Source organism: Eubalaena glacialis, chromosome 12 (genome assembly GCF_028564815.1).
Source record: "Eubalaena glacialis isolate mEubGla1 chromosome 12, mEubGla1.1.hap2.+ XY, whole genome shotgun sequence".
Taxonomy (NCBI): Eukaryota; Metazoa; Chordata; class Mammalia; order Artiodactyla; family Balaenidae; genus Eubalaena; species Eubalaena glacialis.
Window position 1 is genome coordinate 30260933 of NC_083727.1, and position 16055 is coordinate 30276987.

General features: G+C 40.9%; 1 protein-coding gene across 6 annotated transcripts in view; it reads right to left on the reverse strand.

Annotated features, from left to right (window-relative positions):
* EYA4 (EYA transcriptional coactivator and phosphatase 4) overlaps window positions 1–10057 on the reverse strand; it is a 254866-nt gene extending 244809 nt beyond the window's left edge. For 5 of the 6 annotated variants that reach the window (XM_061207624.1, XM_061207623.1, XM_061207621.1 and 2 more), the window contains exon 1: window positions 9116–9271. The gene's annotated coding sequence lies outside the window, so the exon portion shown is untranslated. Of the gene's footprint in view, window positions 1–9115; window positions 9272–10001 lie in introns of those variants that run through there. The other variant, XM_061207620.1, reaches the window with a different exon arrangement.
* Window positions 10058–16055: the final 5998 nt, after the last annotated feature.

Below are 16055 nucleotides of genomic sequence, written 5' to 3' on the forward strand. Positions count from 1 at the left end.
AGAGCCTCAGATTTGCCAAGATCACCCCTGGGTATTAAATTTGTACTTGGGGGCTTCCCTGGTGGCGCAGTGGTTGAGAATCTGCCTGCCAATGCAGCGGACACAGGTTCGAGCCCTGGTCTGGGAAGATTCCACGTGCCGCGGAGGAGCTGGGCCCGTGAGCCACAATTACTGAGCCTGCGCGTCTGGAGCCTGTGCTCTGCAACGAGAGGCCACGATAGTGAGAGGCCCGCGCACCGCGCTGAAGAGTGGCCCCCGCTTGCCACAACTAGAGAAAGCCCTCGCACAGAAACGAAGACCCAACACAGCCATAAATAAATAAATAAACAAATATTTAAAAAAAAAAAAAATTTGTACTTGGACCACTGGGGACTCAACTTATGATCCCCAGTCTATGACCCCAAAAAGGACTTTCAGCTCTAAATATCTCTGGAATAGCTAGCATACTCCAATGGAGGGAACACAATCATATTCATAACAGCTAGTACTCATATCAGACACTATTCTAAATGCTTTACGTATATTTACTTGTTGAATTTGCATATGAACTCCAAGTATGTTCTACTACACATGAGAAAACCAAAGCAAAACCAATTTAATTAACATGCTCACCATTACAGATCATTAGTGTCAGAGCTGTGCTTCAAACTCAAGGAGCCCAGCTCCATATTCTTTGTACTTAATCACTATGCCATAAAAAGAGGTGGGTCCCTCAGATTTCAAGTGCTAAGAAATACCCATTTCTCCAAAGACTTTCGGGATCTTCAGCTTATCTACTAGATCACTGACTTCCCAATGGTCATGTGTGAAATAAATACATCTCTGCATCATTACACCCATACACACAAGTTGGGCCTGAATTCAGAGATGCAATTCTACTCGATTAATACCAAAAATCCCTGAGGTCATTCTTAAGGCTATCCTGCCTTGTAATGGTCACAGCTATTCCCACTGTTCCCAATCTTATGGCAGAGGGTGTCCAGTGCCACCACCACTGCCTTCATTCTCATTTCCTTCACTCACTCACTTGAAAGGAGTTTAATGTCCCCTACCTACTGGAAATAGCAATTTACAGAATAGCAAATACTGGTAATAGCGTCAGTAAATTCTCAGTCTAGCGCAGAATTTAAACTCATGTTACCTATTACATTTCAATGTGGCAACTGCTATACCAAAGGTGGAAACTGGGTGCTTTGGGAACAAAGAGAAAAGAAACATCGAACTCAGCCTCTGGCAGTGGTCAGAGGAGGTAACACTTTGCATCCTGAGTCTTGCAAAAGCAGCAGAAAAGGAAGTTTCAGGGGGAGGGGCAAGATGTCTTCCAGATAGAAGTAACCACATGCACAAAGCCATGAAGTGGAAATGACCAGGGTGTATTTGAGGGCTGCACTTTTCCATACAGCTGGAGAAGAGATTTCTTATGAGTGGCTGGTGAGAGGTGAGAAGGGAAACTTGAGCAAAGTTCTCAGCTTCAAGGGCCTTGTAGATCCTGCTAAGAATTTTAGAATCTGTCCTATAGGCAACAGGGAATTTTTTTATAGATTTTTAAGTCAAGAAGGGACCTGATAAAAATTGTAAACAGATGTGGTTGAACAGCCTCGGGATGGGAGGAGATTCTTGGAGACAGATCCAGCATAGACCAGAGTGGTCCCCGAAGAGAGACAGTCAAGATACCATAACTATACTTTTAACGACAAAGACAATATGACCAAGCATGTGTAGGACAAGTGTCCCCCTACAGCCAACGTGGTAATCTGAGGATTAAACCTGTGACCTTGGGTACCATAGTTAACTCACTTACCAAGCTAACCATTCCTATGAATGGTATATGCCAGGAAAAAGTAGAACGTATTATAATCATAGACTAAAAGTCCCAAAGTCTTCAAAATTATCCAGAGTAGAAAAAAAAAAAAAAACTATTCATCTCACTATAATTTTGGCATCTCTTCAGCAACATAGACAATATAAAAAGGATTTAATAAGCATTTATCATATGCCCAGAACTTTGCTAGTATTTTCATGAATGAAGCCTTTAAAAACTAAAGTCAACAACTGAGAAGACTAAACAGACCTAAATGAAGTCTTCTTGGGTTGACTAAGAAAAACAAAATAGTAGCATCATCTTAATACCTAAAGTTCACGTGCAAAATTTCGGTAGTATTGATGTTCTTGACCGACTCACTGAGGTTTGCATTCTAAAGTTACCTACTAGAAGCACAATTTGAGATTACTGAAAACCTGCAAAAGGAAAATTGGAACGTGACTTGCCCACTTTGTGATTAAATTTGGCTAGAATTACTTGAGTCAAAATCATATGTGAATACACATTTGCATTAACATATAAAATTTGAAGTGAAAAGAATTAGCTAATTCAGAGACCTGTGGACTCTGCAAGTCATCATCACTTTCAGCAGACTGGACACATTAAGTTAGAAATATTCAATCTCTTAGTCGGAACATTCAGGTCTTTTCAAATCCTCTAACATGAGGGAGTTCAGAGTCAGAGGTGAAATGTAATGAATAGATCCTCCACTGGGTATATGCAAAGGGCTGTGAATTGTGTATATGACCTTGCAGAGAATAAGCCCTCCTGGTATGTGGTAGACCTACTTGATTAAGGATAGAATTTCAAATTTAATGCTATTGCTTTTGTGAGCAGAATTAAACTTAATGGTATATGAACATAAATTTTTATGATTCAACTATAGCATTTCACAAGAAATGTCCCTTTCATTTTAAAAAGGAAGGAGGAAAGAATAACAGAAACAGTAGCAATAATTTATGTGAAAATCTAAGGTCAAGTCAATTTACGCCACTACTGATGTGTCTTCATAAAGTCTTTAAAGGAAAAAAAGATACTCTAATCAAACAAACCTTTGCAAAAACAAATTCTATGTGCCTCATTCAGACCTGTAATTCTATGTGAGAAACATTTGGACTACTTTTTATTTTCTGAGTACTAAACTGAAAGAAAGTTGCAGATCAGTTGATAAGAATATTCACGTTACACTAGGGTAAACCGACACAACTTTTGCCGATGTGTTACACTGTGTTTTGGTTTGTAGTGGATGACACACTCACAGACAGCAGCAGGTATTCTGAACTGACCCCTTCCGTCGGAAGACTAGTTTTTTTGCAGCCTGGATGACCCTTACAGAGACGTTGGGAGGCCAATGGTCAGAGGCAGGGCTGATGAGTGATTCACAGGCCACCCACACCCTGCTTCACGAAGGCAGTGGACATTTCTCTAGTGGGCATAGTGTCAGCTTTCACTTGAACAAAGGGTTCTGTGGCTGAACATGTAAATCAAAACGAAAGCCACTGCTTCAATGGAAAACACATTAAAGTTATAAAACATTATTAACAGCAAAACAAGCATGTTCACCTAGAGAAAAACCTTAAAAACGCAAAGTCTGATATCCGTGTAAATGGAAAGTGTCTCCGAAATATAAGTGAGCCCGTTATCATTTAAACGTGCCTCTAGAAATTCATTACACAGTCCTCATCCATTGGTTCAACAGAAACGTGTAGATCTGAGATTCATAACCAGCTTTCAGGCTTAAAGCAACGAGAGAAAAACTGTAAAATTGATTACATCTAACTAAAGGATGAGGCTTGAAAAGTAAAGGAAGCGTCTACATGTAAGTCAAATATTAAAAAGATCTGGACAGAAGTTCTCAACATTTGGGGAGCATTCTAGAATACCAGTTTCTCCCAATGTAGTCATTTGCCATCAACCTTCATGATTTTGGCTATTTTAGCCAAGCACTTGTTCACTGTTACTTAATATGGTTCTTTAAATAGGTGCTTTTAAATTTTCTTCTGCTTCAATCCTTTTTTGGTTTTGCCTTAAAACAACATTATCCAGGAAATTATAGGTTTAATGTGAAATTTTACATATTTTCCTAATATCCTTAGAAATAAATATATAACTAATAATATAAAAATAAAATGTTTGGGTACCACCTAAAATGAACTCATGCGTGACAGGTGGCAGCAACTTGCCTAGGGCAACGTTTAAGGATAGGGGATCTGGGTTCGGGAGGCAGAGCTGAAATCCTGGCTCCACTCTACTGCATAATTCTCAGTTTTCTCATCTGTAAAATGGGAATAATAAAAAAGGCACAGTTGAGAAGATTAAAACTAGCTAATCCACATAAATAACTTAAACTGTTTTGCAAAAAGTAAATAAATCCTCAGTAAATGTCAGCTGTGATGTGATGATGATGATAATGATTGATGATGTAATTACTGATTACTTACACAGACAGAAAGATTACTACTATACAAAAACTGAACTGACAATTTTTATTTTAAAATGTACTTTAAGGTCTCCATATACTTAAGAACATATACCTTAGATATGAAATTTCAAGATGGCTATTCTATATTGCTTTAATGCAAGTTCACTTTGAACCTATTCAGATGTGATCACAGTAATCAGACTTTGCCTAAAAATTTCAATTAAAAAAAGAAAAATCTACCTGTGGAAAAAAATACTTAAAAAAGCTTAACATGATAATATAGGTCTTTCTCTCTCAGAAGTACATTAAAATAAATTTACTCACTGTACATACATAAAAGCTTAACAATATCAGCTGTTTTATTAAAATGTTTTACATGGGGAAAAAAATTAGAATTCCTGACATTTTAACATGGTGTTTACTCTTCATCAGCCATGAACCGAAATCTCAGGGTGAGAAAAGGGCCAGACCAATGCTGAAAGGTTTCAAATATCAAACTATACTATTATGTCAGTGCCCTAAGATCAATTAGCACCTTTCAACGACAGAAAAGGTTACAGTGAGACCCAGAGGTACACACTGTGTAACTGTTTTAAACCACCACGTAAATGTGGTTTTGATAACTCAAAATGGTTTCTATTTTTAAATTCATCTGTTTCATCTCTTCTTCTGGAAGAAAGAAAAGGAGCTAGGGGGTTAAGGATAGTGGTATTTATTTTCAGTACCACTCTCCTAGTAGAAACCTGGATGGGGCATGGTAAGAATCACAAACTTCACCAAGGCATATCCTGATGTGCAGAGCCACAAGCAATATTAGGTGACAGTAATGTTTACAAAGTCTTCGAACCTCTTAAAAGCAATCAGAGTTGCTTATACTACTTCGGAATATGTGATTCTTGTTTATTTCTTCCACTCAAGTTCAAACTAAGTGAAGCCAAGTTCCCTCCATGTACAACTTAATATTCAGTGTCTCCCACGATAAAATTCATCTAACTGAAAAATGCAGTCTCATGCTAACTGCAATGAAATACACCACTGCACCTCACCCATCTCTAGAACGAGTGCCTGAAAGAGCATGTCATTTCTTAGTTCACCGGGAAAAATTCATGACAGGAGCAGGTACACTGAAAGTCATCCTATTCCTCCTGGTGTGGATTGCATTCACCCAGTAACTGTTGTAATAAAATCCCCCGACGGTATTTCTGAATACAATTAGTTTAAGATACTCTACAGGGAGACCCATTATAAGAGTTTAGAATATGTAAGAATAATATCTACTTGAAAAAGAAACTGTCATGATTATATTCTCACTGAAAAAATAACAAGGTGTTTCATAGATGTTTTGTTCAGCTCTTCAGTGAGGGGATTCAGAACATCTACTTTTGATAACACATTCTTCTGTTTGTTTCTTAGATGAGTGATCTGAAATATTTACAACGAGACAGTACCTAATTTTAGGTTTTAAGTGCTTTAACAGCTCCATGAAATATGACCAGCAGCTGCAATACAGAACTATGGTGAATAAACTTCTTGTAAAGGGGGGCCTGTTTTTACTGAATGTTCAGTGTTCCTGCATTTACCTAACAGAGGGGAAAAAAGATAATGAAAAATATAATAAATACTTGCACTCTTCAATTACTTAACATTTCACTAAGTCTTGAAAAGGATTATCTCCCCTCTTCTTGAATTCTGTATAAAAAGTGCGAGCTTCCACTGGGTGAAATAAGTATAATTTTATTATTTGTGAGTTAGAATGTGAACTTTCCAACATCCTAACTTTTCATAACAGTAGTCATGGTTTTTCTATCATTCTACTTTTCTAAAACTTCAGGATAATTTAATTTTAGTGCATAAAATTTTTTAAAATGAAATACCAAGCCCCATAAATATATTTTTAGACATGGCATCAGTCATTTAGAGCTTGCAACAGAGATTGAAAACATGATATGGGACACCTTTTTTCCCGTGGCTATGTAAAATTTATTTACACCCCAAATCATAATATAAATAAAAAGAAAACTCTCAGAAATGGAGGTCTTATTTTTCTTTTTTGTTTAATTCAAAGAGGTTTTTGAAAGAAAAAATAAATTACAGCAAAATGGCAACCTCCTGATCCACCCTCAAAAAAGAAACTTTCATGAAAAGACAATTTTTTTCAACTGCTTCTACAAATCCTCTAGAATGCAGCATCTGTATTTCTTAATAAGAATAATGATTGTTTTTATACAAATTTCTTTTTATACAAATCTTAGGGTTTTTTTAAACTTTTAAACTTGAACATAAACTTAAATATTCTCTAAATATATATAAAGAACTTTTCATTCTGTAAAGAAGAAATTGTCTCTAATATCAGTAAAATACTTATTAAAAAAGAATAATCAAGTAAATCTTTTAATTTCAGTTATAATCGTGAAACAACCTCTAATTACGGTGGCCTTAGGTTGACGCATACTATTTTCAGATAATTGGCAAAGGACAACTGGCTTTTGAAAACCTATTGATTTTAGACCTTTACCTATTATGAAAGGCAAGGATATATCCCTAAGAATCAGGAAAAAAGGAACAGTTTTCAGACAATCTAATTATGTTACTTTCAAAGCTATAACTGTCAAGGGTTTTAACTGTCTTCTACAGCCATTTCAAAAAAAAAATGGTTTAACTCTGAATGGCTTACAACTTTTAATGAGGCAGAACAAACTATTTTTATGGTTTATAATAACAATAAAAATGAGTGTAGTTGTATCTGCATCTGGTATTGTTGCCATAAAGATCAGATTCTGGCAGTCTAGCTCTACACAAAATAGTTTCCCTCTCCTTACTACTGCTATCTATTTCTTGGGATACTGTTATACCACACCCTACTATGTACCAAATATTTTGTTTTAGGATTCTCTCCCGGCCCCACCCCCTTCCTAGCTTTTGGTTCTTCAGCTATAAACTGGCCAGAAATATCTAAAAAGAAAAAAAGTTGGGGGGGGGGAGGCCAATGTTTCTGCTTAAAACCTAATTTTACCCGTGAAAGGTTACGTCTCTGTCCTGAGGAGGTTTTTAAAATAAAACCAAAAACCACTCAACAGACAAAAAAAAACCCATCCTCAGCTTTCAAGACTGTCAGTCACCTTCGTGTAAATCGAACTTCAGGAGCTGTAGAAGGGGAGCCCGCGGTGCTTAAATGCTCCTAAGACTCCCACCTAAGTCCAGAAGAAGGAGCGCCCGCTGAAACTGACACGCCCGAGGATGCAAAAAGTGGCCGCAGAGGAGAAGAGGAACAAAATGCCATATTCGAGAAGATATGTTTCGCTCCATCAATTACGTTGATCCCAGGGTGCCAAGCCAAAACCGGTAAGGGAGAAAGAAAACTATTAAGTATGAGCTCTTAATGTGAAACCTAACCTGTTGGTTCTCTTAGGTATCAGATTTTGGAAGTGTCTGTAATGACAGCCAGGAAAGCAAATTAATGGCCAACGGCCCACTGGGTTTGAACACAAGACTCCTGTTACCTCCTCACAGATCAAGTCCACAACACACACGCACACGGAGGTGCTCCACATGGAACTGCTCTGAAACCAAAACACACGCCCCGTCGCTATTCTGCACCTTGGCAGAAAGGTCTGAGGGACCTGCACCTTCCTCCACTGCCCTCAGATTAGGATTCATGAATGACTCTCTGCCCGCTGGGCAGTGCAGGGCACAGACGCCGGCGGCGAGGGGAGAGAAGACCGACTCCAAACGACACCCTCCCACACACGCGCTCACCCCTAAACACAAACCCCATTAAGCTTTCAAAGGAAGGGGAAAGAGAGGTGGCGGTGAGTGCAGAAGGTGCCGCCCCAATTAGGAAAGGGATGACAAAAATTAAGCTGCGCTCTCCGGTTTCGCCACCGTTCAGGCGCGGCACTCGGTCGGCAAATTCCCTAATGGCTCCAAGCTGTTCCGAACACTGTTTACAAAGGAAAGAAACATCTTGAAAGTGCTACTAAACGAAAGTTCTGGCTTCTGTGCGGCGCAAAATAAAACAAGCACACACACACGATCTACTTCCAAATCTCGCTTAACGACGCTGACGCAGCGAGCCGTTTCAAGTCCCACAGCCGCCCAGACACCGCAGGCTTTGGAACGAGTAAACCTGCTGCCCACGGCCCCGGCCGGGTCCCTCCGTTTGGAGAAGTTATCATTCCTCCACGGCATCCGCGCCCCGGGCCAATGAACGCGAGTCCTCTGAAAAGGCGCCTCTCGTTTCACGGACCCTGGCAAACGGCGGGAGACATTCGGCCCACGCCACATAACTCTTAAAGTGGGACGGCCGCAGCTGAACAGCCCGGTTGGTGCCTCGAGATGAGAACACAAAGCATTAAACGTACACACGCACCCAGCACCGTGAAAACCCCAGGCGCCTGGGGCCCTCCATGGGACCCGGGTCAGCATCCTTGACTCTGACTTATCTAGGGCGTCAAGGCAAAGTAACAAATGTCACAAGAAGGACGCAGGGGAGACGCAGGGGCTCGCGCCTCTACAAGGCGGGGACGGAGTGCAGGTATGGAGCGGTGCAGCCTGTTCCGCGAGGGCTCCGCGGGGAAAGAAAGGCTCGGCAGGGACCTTCGGGGCGCCAGGGCGTCCTCCAGGGCAGAACACACCGCGGCACTCAGAGCGGCCCGGGCCCTTGGGCAGGCGGCACTCCGCAACGAAGCGCCCTCGGGGACCCCGGCTCCCACACACCTTCCCGCAGTGCGCCCACTGTCCCCAGCCTCTGGCGCCCCCGGAGGAGCTGCGCGCACTTTCCGGAGAGAGTTTGCGGGATCCCTGAAACCTGGAGCCCGCGGGCCCCGGAACGGGGCGGGGGGGAGGGGGGCGTAGGAAGAAGAGGCACTCACCTCCTGCCGCCCGGACCGTCTCGGGATCCCAAAGTTGAAGTGTCTCCCCCAGCAGCGGATCCGTGCGTCCGTATTTAGGTACTTATTCTCGTGCCTTCCAGTGTTGAAGTTTCCCCTTAACGCTGTGCCTCTGGTGAAAAGAGGACATCCCCTTCGGCCACCCCCAACAAACAGCTTACACCAGTGGGGGAGAGACGGGGCGGGGGGAGAAGCCGGCTACGAGGGGGAGGAGGAAAGGAGAGGAGCCAAAACTCCGGATCGACGACAGAAAAAAAAAAAAAAAAAAAGCGCGCGCCCAGCCACCGCGGTCCTCACTGCCCGGCTCTTCCCCAAGCTCTTTCCCGCTCCGAAAGGGGAGCGACAACTTCACGCGGCCCGGCTCGAAGTTTTGCGCGGAAGCCGGGAGCGGCAGAGCGTGAGCCTCGCCGCGGGCAGCCTCGCACTTGCGCGCGGGGCGGGGGCGGGGGACGCCGGCGCCCGCGGCCACTGGAGGCCGCCGGGGGGGGGCCCCCCCGGGGCAGGCAGCGGGGGGCGGCGGCGCGCGGGGAAGCGACTCCTTTTTATTCGACCTCGAGCGATTGCCTGTTGTCATCGTTTGCGGTCCCGCGTGGGGACCGCTCGGGGCCCTGGGCGTCCCCAGTGGCGCCGCGGTGATCTCTGCGCCCTCCGCGCCGCCCCCACCCCGCCCCCCTGGCCTGGCGCCGGCCGCTGCCACCTCCCGGCGGAGGGGAGGGACCCGCGGCCGCACTCCCCTCCCCGGACCGGGGAACGGCTCAGTCCCCACCTGCTTCGGCCCGGCAGCCCCCGAGCAGTCTGTAACTCGGTCGCTACCCGATCCCTGGGTGTCGGCCACTGCGGGCTCCCTGCGAGACTCCTTTCCACTTACCCCAAGGGAGGAGAGAGAAGGAACTTCTACTTGCAACAACGTAAAGTAAAATCCACCCCACGTCGGACTGGGGAGCTTTCTCTGAAGGGAGGAAATACCCTTTTCGGTGAAAATGTATGCGAGGCGCGAGTAAGCAGTCTGGGGATAGGCTGTGCTCAAAGGGCCTGGGCCCCTTCCAGCGCTGGACGCAGGTATAGGCATCCCTCCCAGACGCCCAAAGGTCGGGCTGCGACGACCGACTTCAAAGGCAGCGTCAGAGCTTCCCCAGGCACATTGCTGAAGGGACATTTCATGCGTAAGCCTTCTGCGCATGCAGTATGCACCCACATAGGATCTAATATTCTACATGCACACACGTGGATATCACAATCAGAGATGTGAGCAAAGTTGGCAATAAACAATACATAAATTTTGCATCCATTTAATCACCTCTTCGCAAAACCTATTATCAATGTTAGGAATATCTTTTTTAATTGTCACGTTGATTATAAGTGTTTTAATTTATTGAGAATTTACTGAGTGTCAGTCATTACACTGGTCACTTATGGTACATGTGAGTTCATGTAATTTTCACAACTCTGTGGTGGTTATTTAATCCCGTACAAGAGATGAGGAAACTGAGGCCCAAAGAAACCTAAGGGATGTTCCCCAAGATAAACCCAGTGGTCTCAAAACACAAAGCTTATGATTCAACAAGCAGCCACTTATACTGCCTTAGATGTGGCCTGAGAGATTACAAGTTAACTAGTAGAAATTACTCCCAAAGAAAATTTAGTTCTAATATATTATCAACTGAATTATATTCTGTACAAAATTTAGAAAAATATTTCACCCTCTGCTTTACCTTAGTCTTAAGCAATGGAACACCAACACTGTCAAGTTCAAACACAAAAACAAGTATTGAATACTTGTAGTTCCAACTTATTTTTTGATTGGTGGGGCATTATCTACAATTATTAATAGGCAATGGGAAAGGTGAGGTTGTAAATTTAAACTGATAAACGTGCTCATTGTTGTTCTCATCACTCACTGGGTGTTCTTCCCTGCAGATTTATTTTGGAGGGCTTAGGCACTGCCAGGCATGTCTCCTCTTCTGACGCTCAAGGGAGAAAGGGTTCTGGCAGTGGGTTTGGCGCAGAGGGGATTTGGACCATGATCTAGAGCCACGTTCCGGCCTGAAGAGGATGCCAGTTATTATACACTTAAGAGGGAAATAGCAATGGGCAGATTTAATTAACTTTGCAGGTCTTATTTTCCCCATTTTACAGGTGAGAAAACTAAGGGCTCAGAATTTTTAGCAACTTGCTAATAAATGGCAGACCTAAGATTCAAACAATTGCTAGCCACTGTCATGCTATTATTATTAGTGGTAGTAGTGAGAAAAAGAGTAACTATTTTAGTACAGTTTATATGTTACAGGCAAAGTATGCAATTTAAATGTTTTGTCAATCATTCACTGTCTAGGAATGCTCAGTGGCTATAGTAATTATCATGTAAAAATTGAGTACAATGCTGAATGTAATACTCTCCTCATAAGGCCACAGATTTTTAAATTTCGTTTTGGTATGAAACATTATGTGTTAGTTTGACCTCTAATTAAAAGTGAGAAGATGCATAATTTGGATAAAATAAAAATTCATACTTTAGTGCGGCATATTGTTCACACAGATATAGTCTTTTAGCATGTTTCTTTACTCCCTTCTAAAATCATATTTTCAGCAATACTGATCTTGCTTTCAAGTTACTTTTCTCCCACATAATTTTTTATAATCTACATAAGAATACGTTTACAGAAGTTATCTCCCCCCCAAAAAAAGAGACTCACATCACAATATTAGTTAACTTCTTATTACTACTTTCAAATCCATCTACATAGCCTTAAATAAACATATATTACATAGATGCCACTAGGACTGATATAAAATCTCACATTTTCAGTCCACCTTTGAAATAAGTTGAGCACAAGAAATTTAAGAATTTTAAGGTTGTATAGGCAAAAATCTATTGCATATTTAGACAAGGCATTATTTCCAGCATTTCTACTGAATACCACTTTTATAATTATTGCCATATCACCTTTAATATTATTGACTCAATATTATGCTTTAAATAAACTATTTTTAATATGTAATTTTATATGATAAAGGAAACTTTTTATCATCATCATAAATGGAAAACCAATATAATTTGCCACAAATAGAAGATGACCTTGCAAATAAATCTTTATTATAGAAATAAAAATTATCTTGTACCACCTAAAATTATCTGACACACCAGTTTGAGAAACACTCGCTTAAAGAATTACACTCCTTATGTCCCCTGGGCTTTCCAAAACAAATTTTCCAGCCTTCCATTTCCATTACTGTAGAGAAATGTTGAGTCCAAAATTATTTTAGGTATTGCATTTAAAATTATGGTATTAGTCAATTGTTGATTTCCGTGCCTAAAATATACTTGAAGTATCTGCAACTGAAGTGTCTTCTTAAAATTAATTTAATTCTTTTTTGAATTTTACTTTATTTATTTTTTTACACAGCAGGTTCTTATTAGTTATCTATTGTATCCATATTAGTGTATATATGTCAATTCCAATCTCCCAATTCATCCCACCACCACCACCCATCCCCGCTTTCCCCCCTTGGTGTCCATACATTTGTTCTCTACATGTGTCTCTATTTCTGCCTTGCAAACTGGTTCATCTGTATCATTTTTCTAAACTTAATTTAGTTTTTATTATTTTTCTTACTAGTAAAATTCAAACAATTCATGAACCCACAATTAAAAAGCAAATTACTCTCATGGGAGATCAGAGCAGCTACTCATTACCTTCTGCACTGTTCCTCAACAAGCACTTAGTCTTAGGACTTAGCCACTGAAAAGGAAACTTAAACTGGTAACATCAAGAAGTGGCAGCATCTATTGGCACAGTCTGGTACTGCAACAAAGTTCTACAAGGCAATGAGAAGGAGAGGAGAAAGTAGATCAATGGAGAGAAGCTAAAAGAGCCTGAAAGGATATGTAGGGAGGAAAATTCTGAAGTCAGAAATCTGCTGGAAAATTCTGGAAGTGATTCAGAAACACTAGCAGGTCCGATATGACATGAATCAGACCATCAGGATATCCATGAATGTTCAACTTCATCTAAGAAAGGACATTGGTTGTTGGGGGGAGAAAAAAAATGTGACTTTACAGTGAAAATCAGTGGAAATAAAGGACTCACGTATTAGCAATTCCTTTAGCCAACCCCCCCTGCAGTTATCATCTACTATTTATTTTGAAAGTGTGCATGGCACCTTTTTGGCATTGGTTAGTGTGTAAGTCAAATTAAACAAACAAAGCCCTCTAAGAGCTCACAATCCAAAACTTTATTTTTATTTTAATTTTATTTTAAAGTAACCTTAAGGGAAAACCTTTCCATCACTTTAGCAAGAGCAAACTTTAGGCTAAAAAATGGAATAAGACTATTACTGAACACAAGAACATGTACCGGACGCCAAACTAACCAAAACATCAGAGTTTGGAGTAGAGAAAAGATTATTCCAGGGCCAAGCAAGGAGAAAGCATGCTTTGGAACTCAGGAAACGTTTTAGGAGACTGAATGAAGCCTGATTCCTACAAACAAGAAGCGGGGGACACGGAAAGGATTTGTACCCGGGAGTGCACCACAGGGTCCTGCTCGGTCCTCAATCCTACATTCACCAAAAAAGAAGCCAGAAGACTGGATGCTTGTAGAAATAATCCTCAAATAGATCTCTTAAATTACTCATTTTTGGTACCTTTAAAGTCCAGCTGGAAGTATACACAATTCTTAAAAAATAAAGCCATTTGGTTGTCTCCCAATAAATTCTAAGCCCAACCCTTTGAGTTTTGGGAGAGTGGACTTCTAGAGGCCAGTATCAATATGAACTAGGTTTAACACTGTTTTCTCTACTACTCTGCCAATGACAGAGCAAATGAAGATAAAATATGATTGCCCAGGAATCTAAAGTGCTGTGCTGTTGGTTTTCTAAAATCTATAAATAAACACACTTTCTGAGTAATTTTTGTGCAAACATATCAAGCTTAAAAAGGTTTTCTACTGGTTAGTGAAAGTGAAGAAATCAGATCTGCAGGGGACCTGTTGGGTCATTCTCTTCTGCCCAGCTCTCTGCTAAACTTCCTCATTCTTGGCTGAGTCTCTAAAGAAAAGGAAATGCATACTCTCTGGGAGACAGCTTCATTATATTTACTTTTCAATTCTCTCTTGAAATTTTTTCTCAAGTCAAATCCTTTTAGTACCATATTATGCGATCCTACTCTATCTTTCATGTTTACACCCAACCTTCAGATGTTTATAAACAGATATCATGCCCACTTTTAGTCATCTGTTAGCCACGTTAAACAAATGTAAGGCCTTTTAATCGGGTTTCAGTTCAGTCTCTCCAAGCCCTTAATCATTCTTATTGCTTGTCTCTGAACTATTTCCAGTTTCCTAGATGCTCATTTTTGTTAGGGGTATCCCACATTGAATGCGTTATTACAGGTGTGGTCTCATTAACATAGAATAAATCCTACATTGTTTTTCTTCCGTGGCACTATGTTTTGGCTTCCCTGCAAATTCCCGCCAACTCATGCTACTTTCGTATTCTGACAAACTTAGTGTAATTTTTTTCTCTATTTTCACCTCACATGGTGTTTTTTTTAGCATACTGTAACAATCCTGATTTCTCTTCCAGTATTTCAAAAGCACAGTTTTAAATGATAGCAGTAGTCAAAATATGAACAAGATCACTTTGTTGTCCTTTTGGTTTCATTGGTTTGTAACTATCTACATTTTAAAATAGGAAATATCCAATTAATCTCTTTTTTATACAATTCTTTATCATATGTCTGTATGATATGTATCTGCTTGTGAAAAATGTCCACTGATTATAATTTGAAAGTCCCCAAATACACAATTCAATGAGGAAGTTTACTTTATGGATGGCAAATAAATTGACTTGACAGTTTTAAAGTAATGCGTATTATAAGATCGCTGAAAAGTATAATGAAAGCTTTGTAATGTCCATTCTTTCCAGTATATTTTATAGCACATTTAGAAACCATTTATACAATGTTTTTTAATTTGAGGCATATATTCTCAGTACCAACTCCAACACCCATTAAAATGACTGTTCTGTTCATCTGATTTCTTTATTCTTCCACCAGCCCTCTCAAAAATAGTGGTCAGGACTAAGTAGATCTACTTGCAGACCTAGTAAATCCTAGAAATCTGACTTCCACTTCCATCCCTTTACTAACCTCCTTTTCAGAAGGCTGGGAAGCCTCAACTGCAGGTCCTGTTGGCATCCCAAGGCGAACATACTCCAAGCTGAATGCGCCAGCCCAGCCTCTCCCACCAGCCTCTCCCACCAGCTCCTCCTCTTGAATGAATTTTGTCAGTGGCACCACCTTCTTCGACTTTCAATTCATTCTTCACCTCTCTTTCTTACCTTTCATAGGCAATAAGTCAAGAGGACAGGTTTATTTTGCATTGGCAGTGTCTCCTCCTCTATCCTTCCCTTTCTTTATCATGGCTACCTCCCCAGGCCCAGTTCCACATTTACCTCTTCTGTCACCATCAGCCTCCCCCTCCTGTAGGCTCTTTTCTGCCAATCCATTAGACAGAGATGAGTTTTTCTTTCTCTAACGTACGGCTCTTCTCTCAGTTAAAAATCTCCAAAAGGGTCCAAACGTCTATTTAATAAAGTACAAACATCTTAATCCAGCTGTGACAACTGTCCAGAGCAGATGTGGCAGAGCAGAACCTTGCATCTTCCTTTCCTTTCCATGCACAGTACCTTGTATCTAGCACTTGACTGCTAGTTACTAAAAAAATAAAATTAGATGCTTAAATGAAGGATGAACAAATATTCCAGTTGATAACCTGATTGCACTAGAGCAGAGGACATCCAGTGTGATGGGGACCCTCCTCCTGTGTGTTTAATTTGTGTGTTTCAATCTAACTCTTGTAGGATCCCCTTTGGGCAATTTGATATACCCTCTATTCCCTGTTTGTATTCTACATTTTACTAT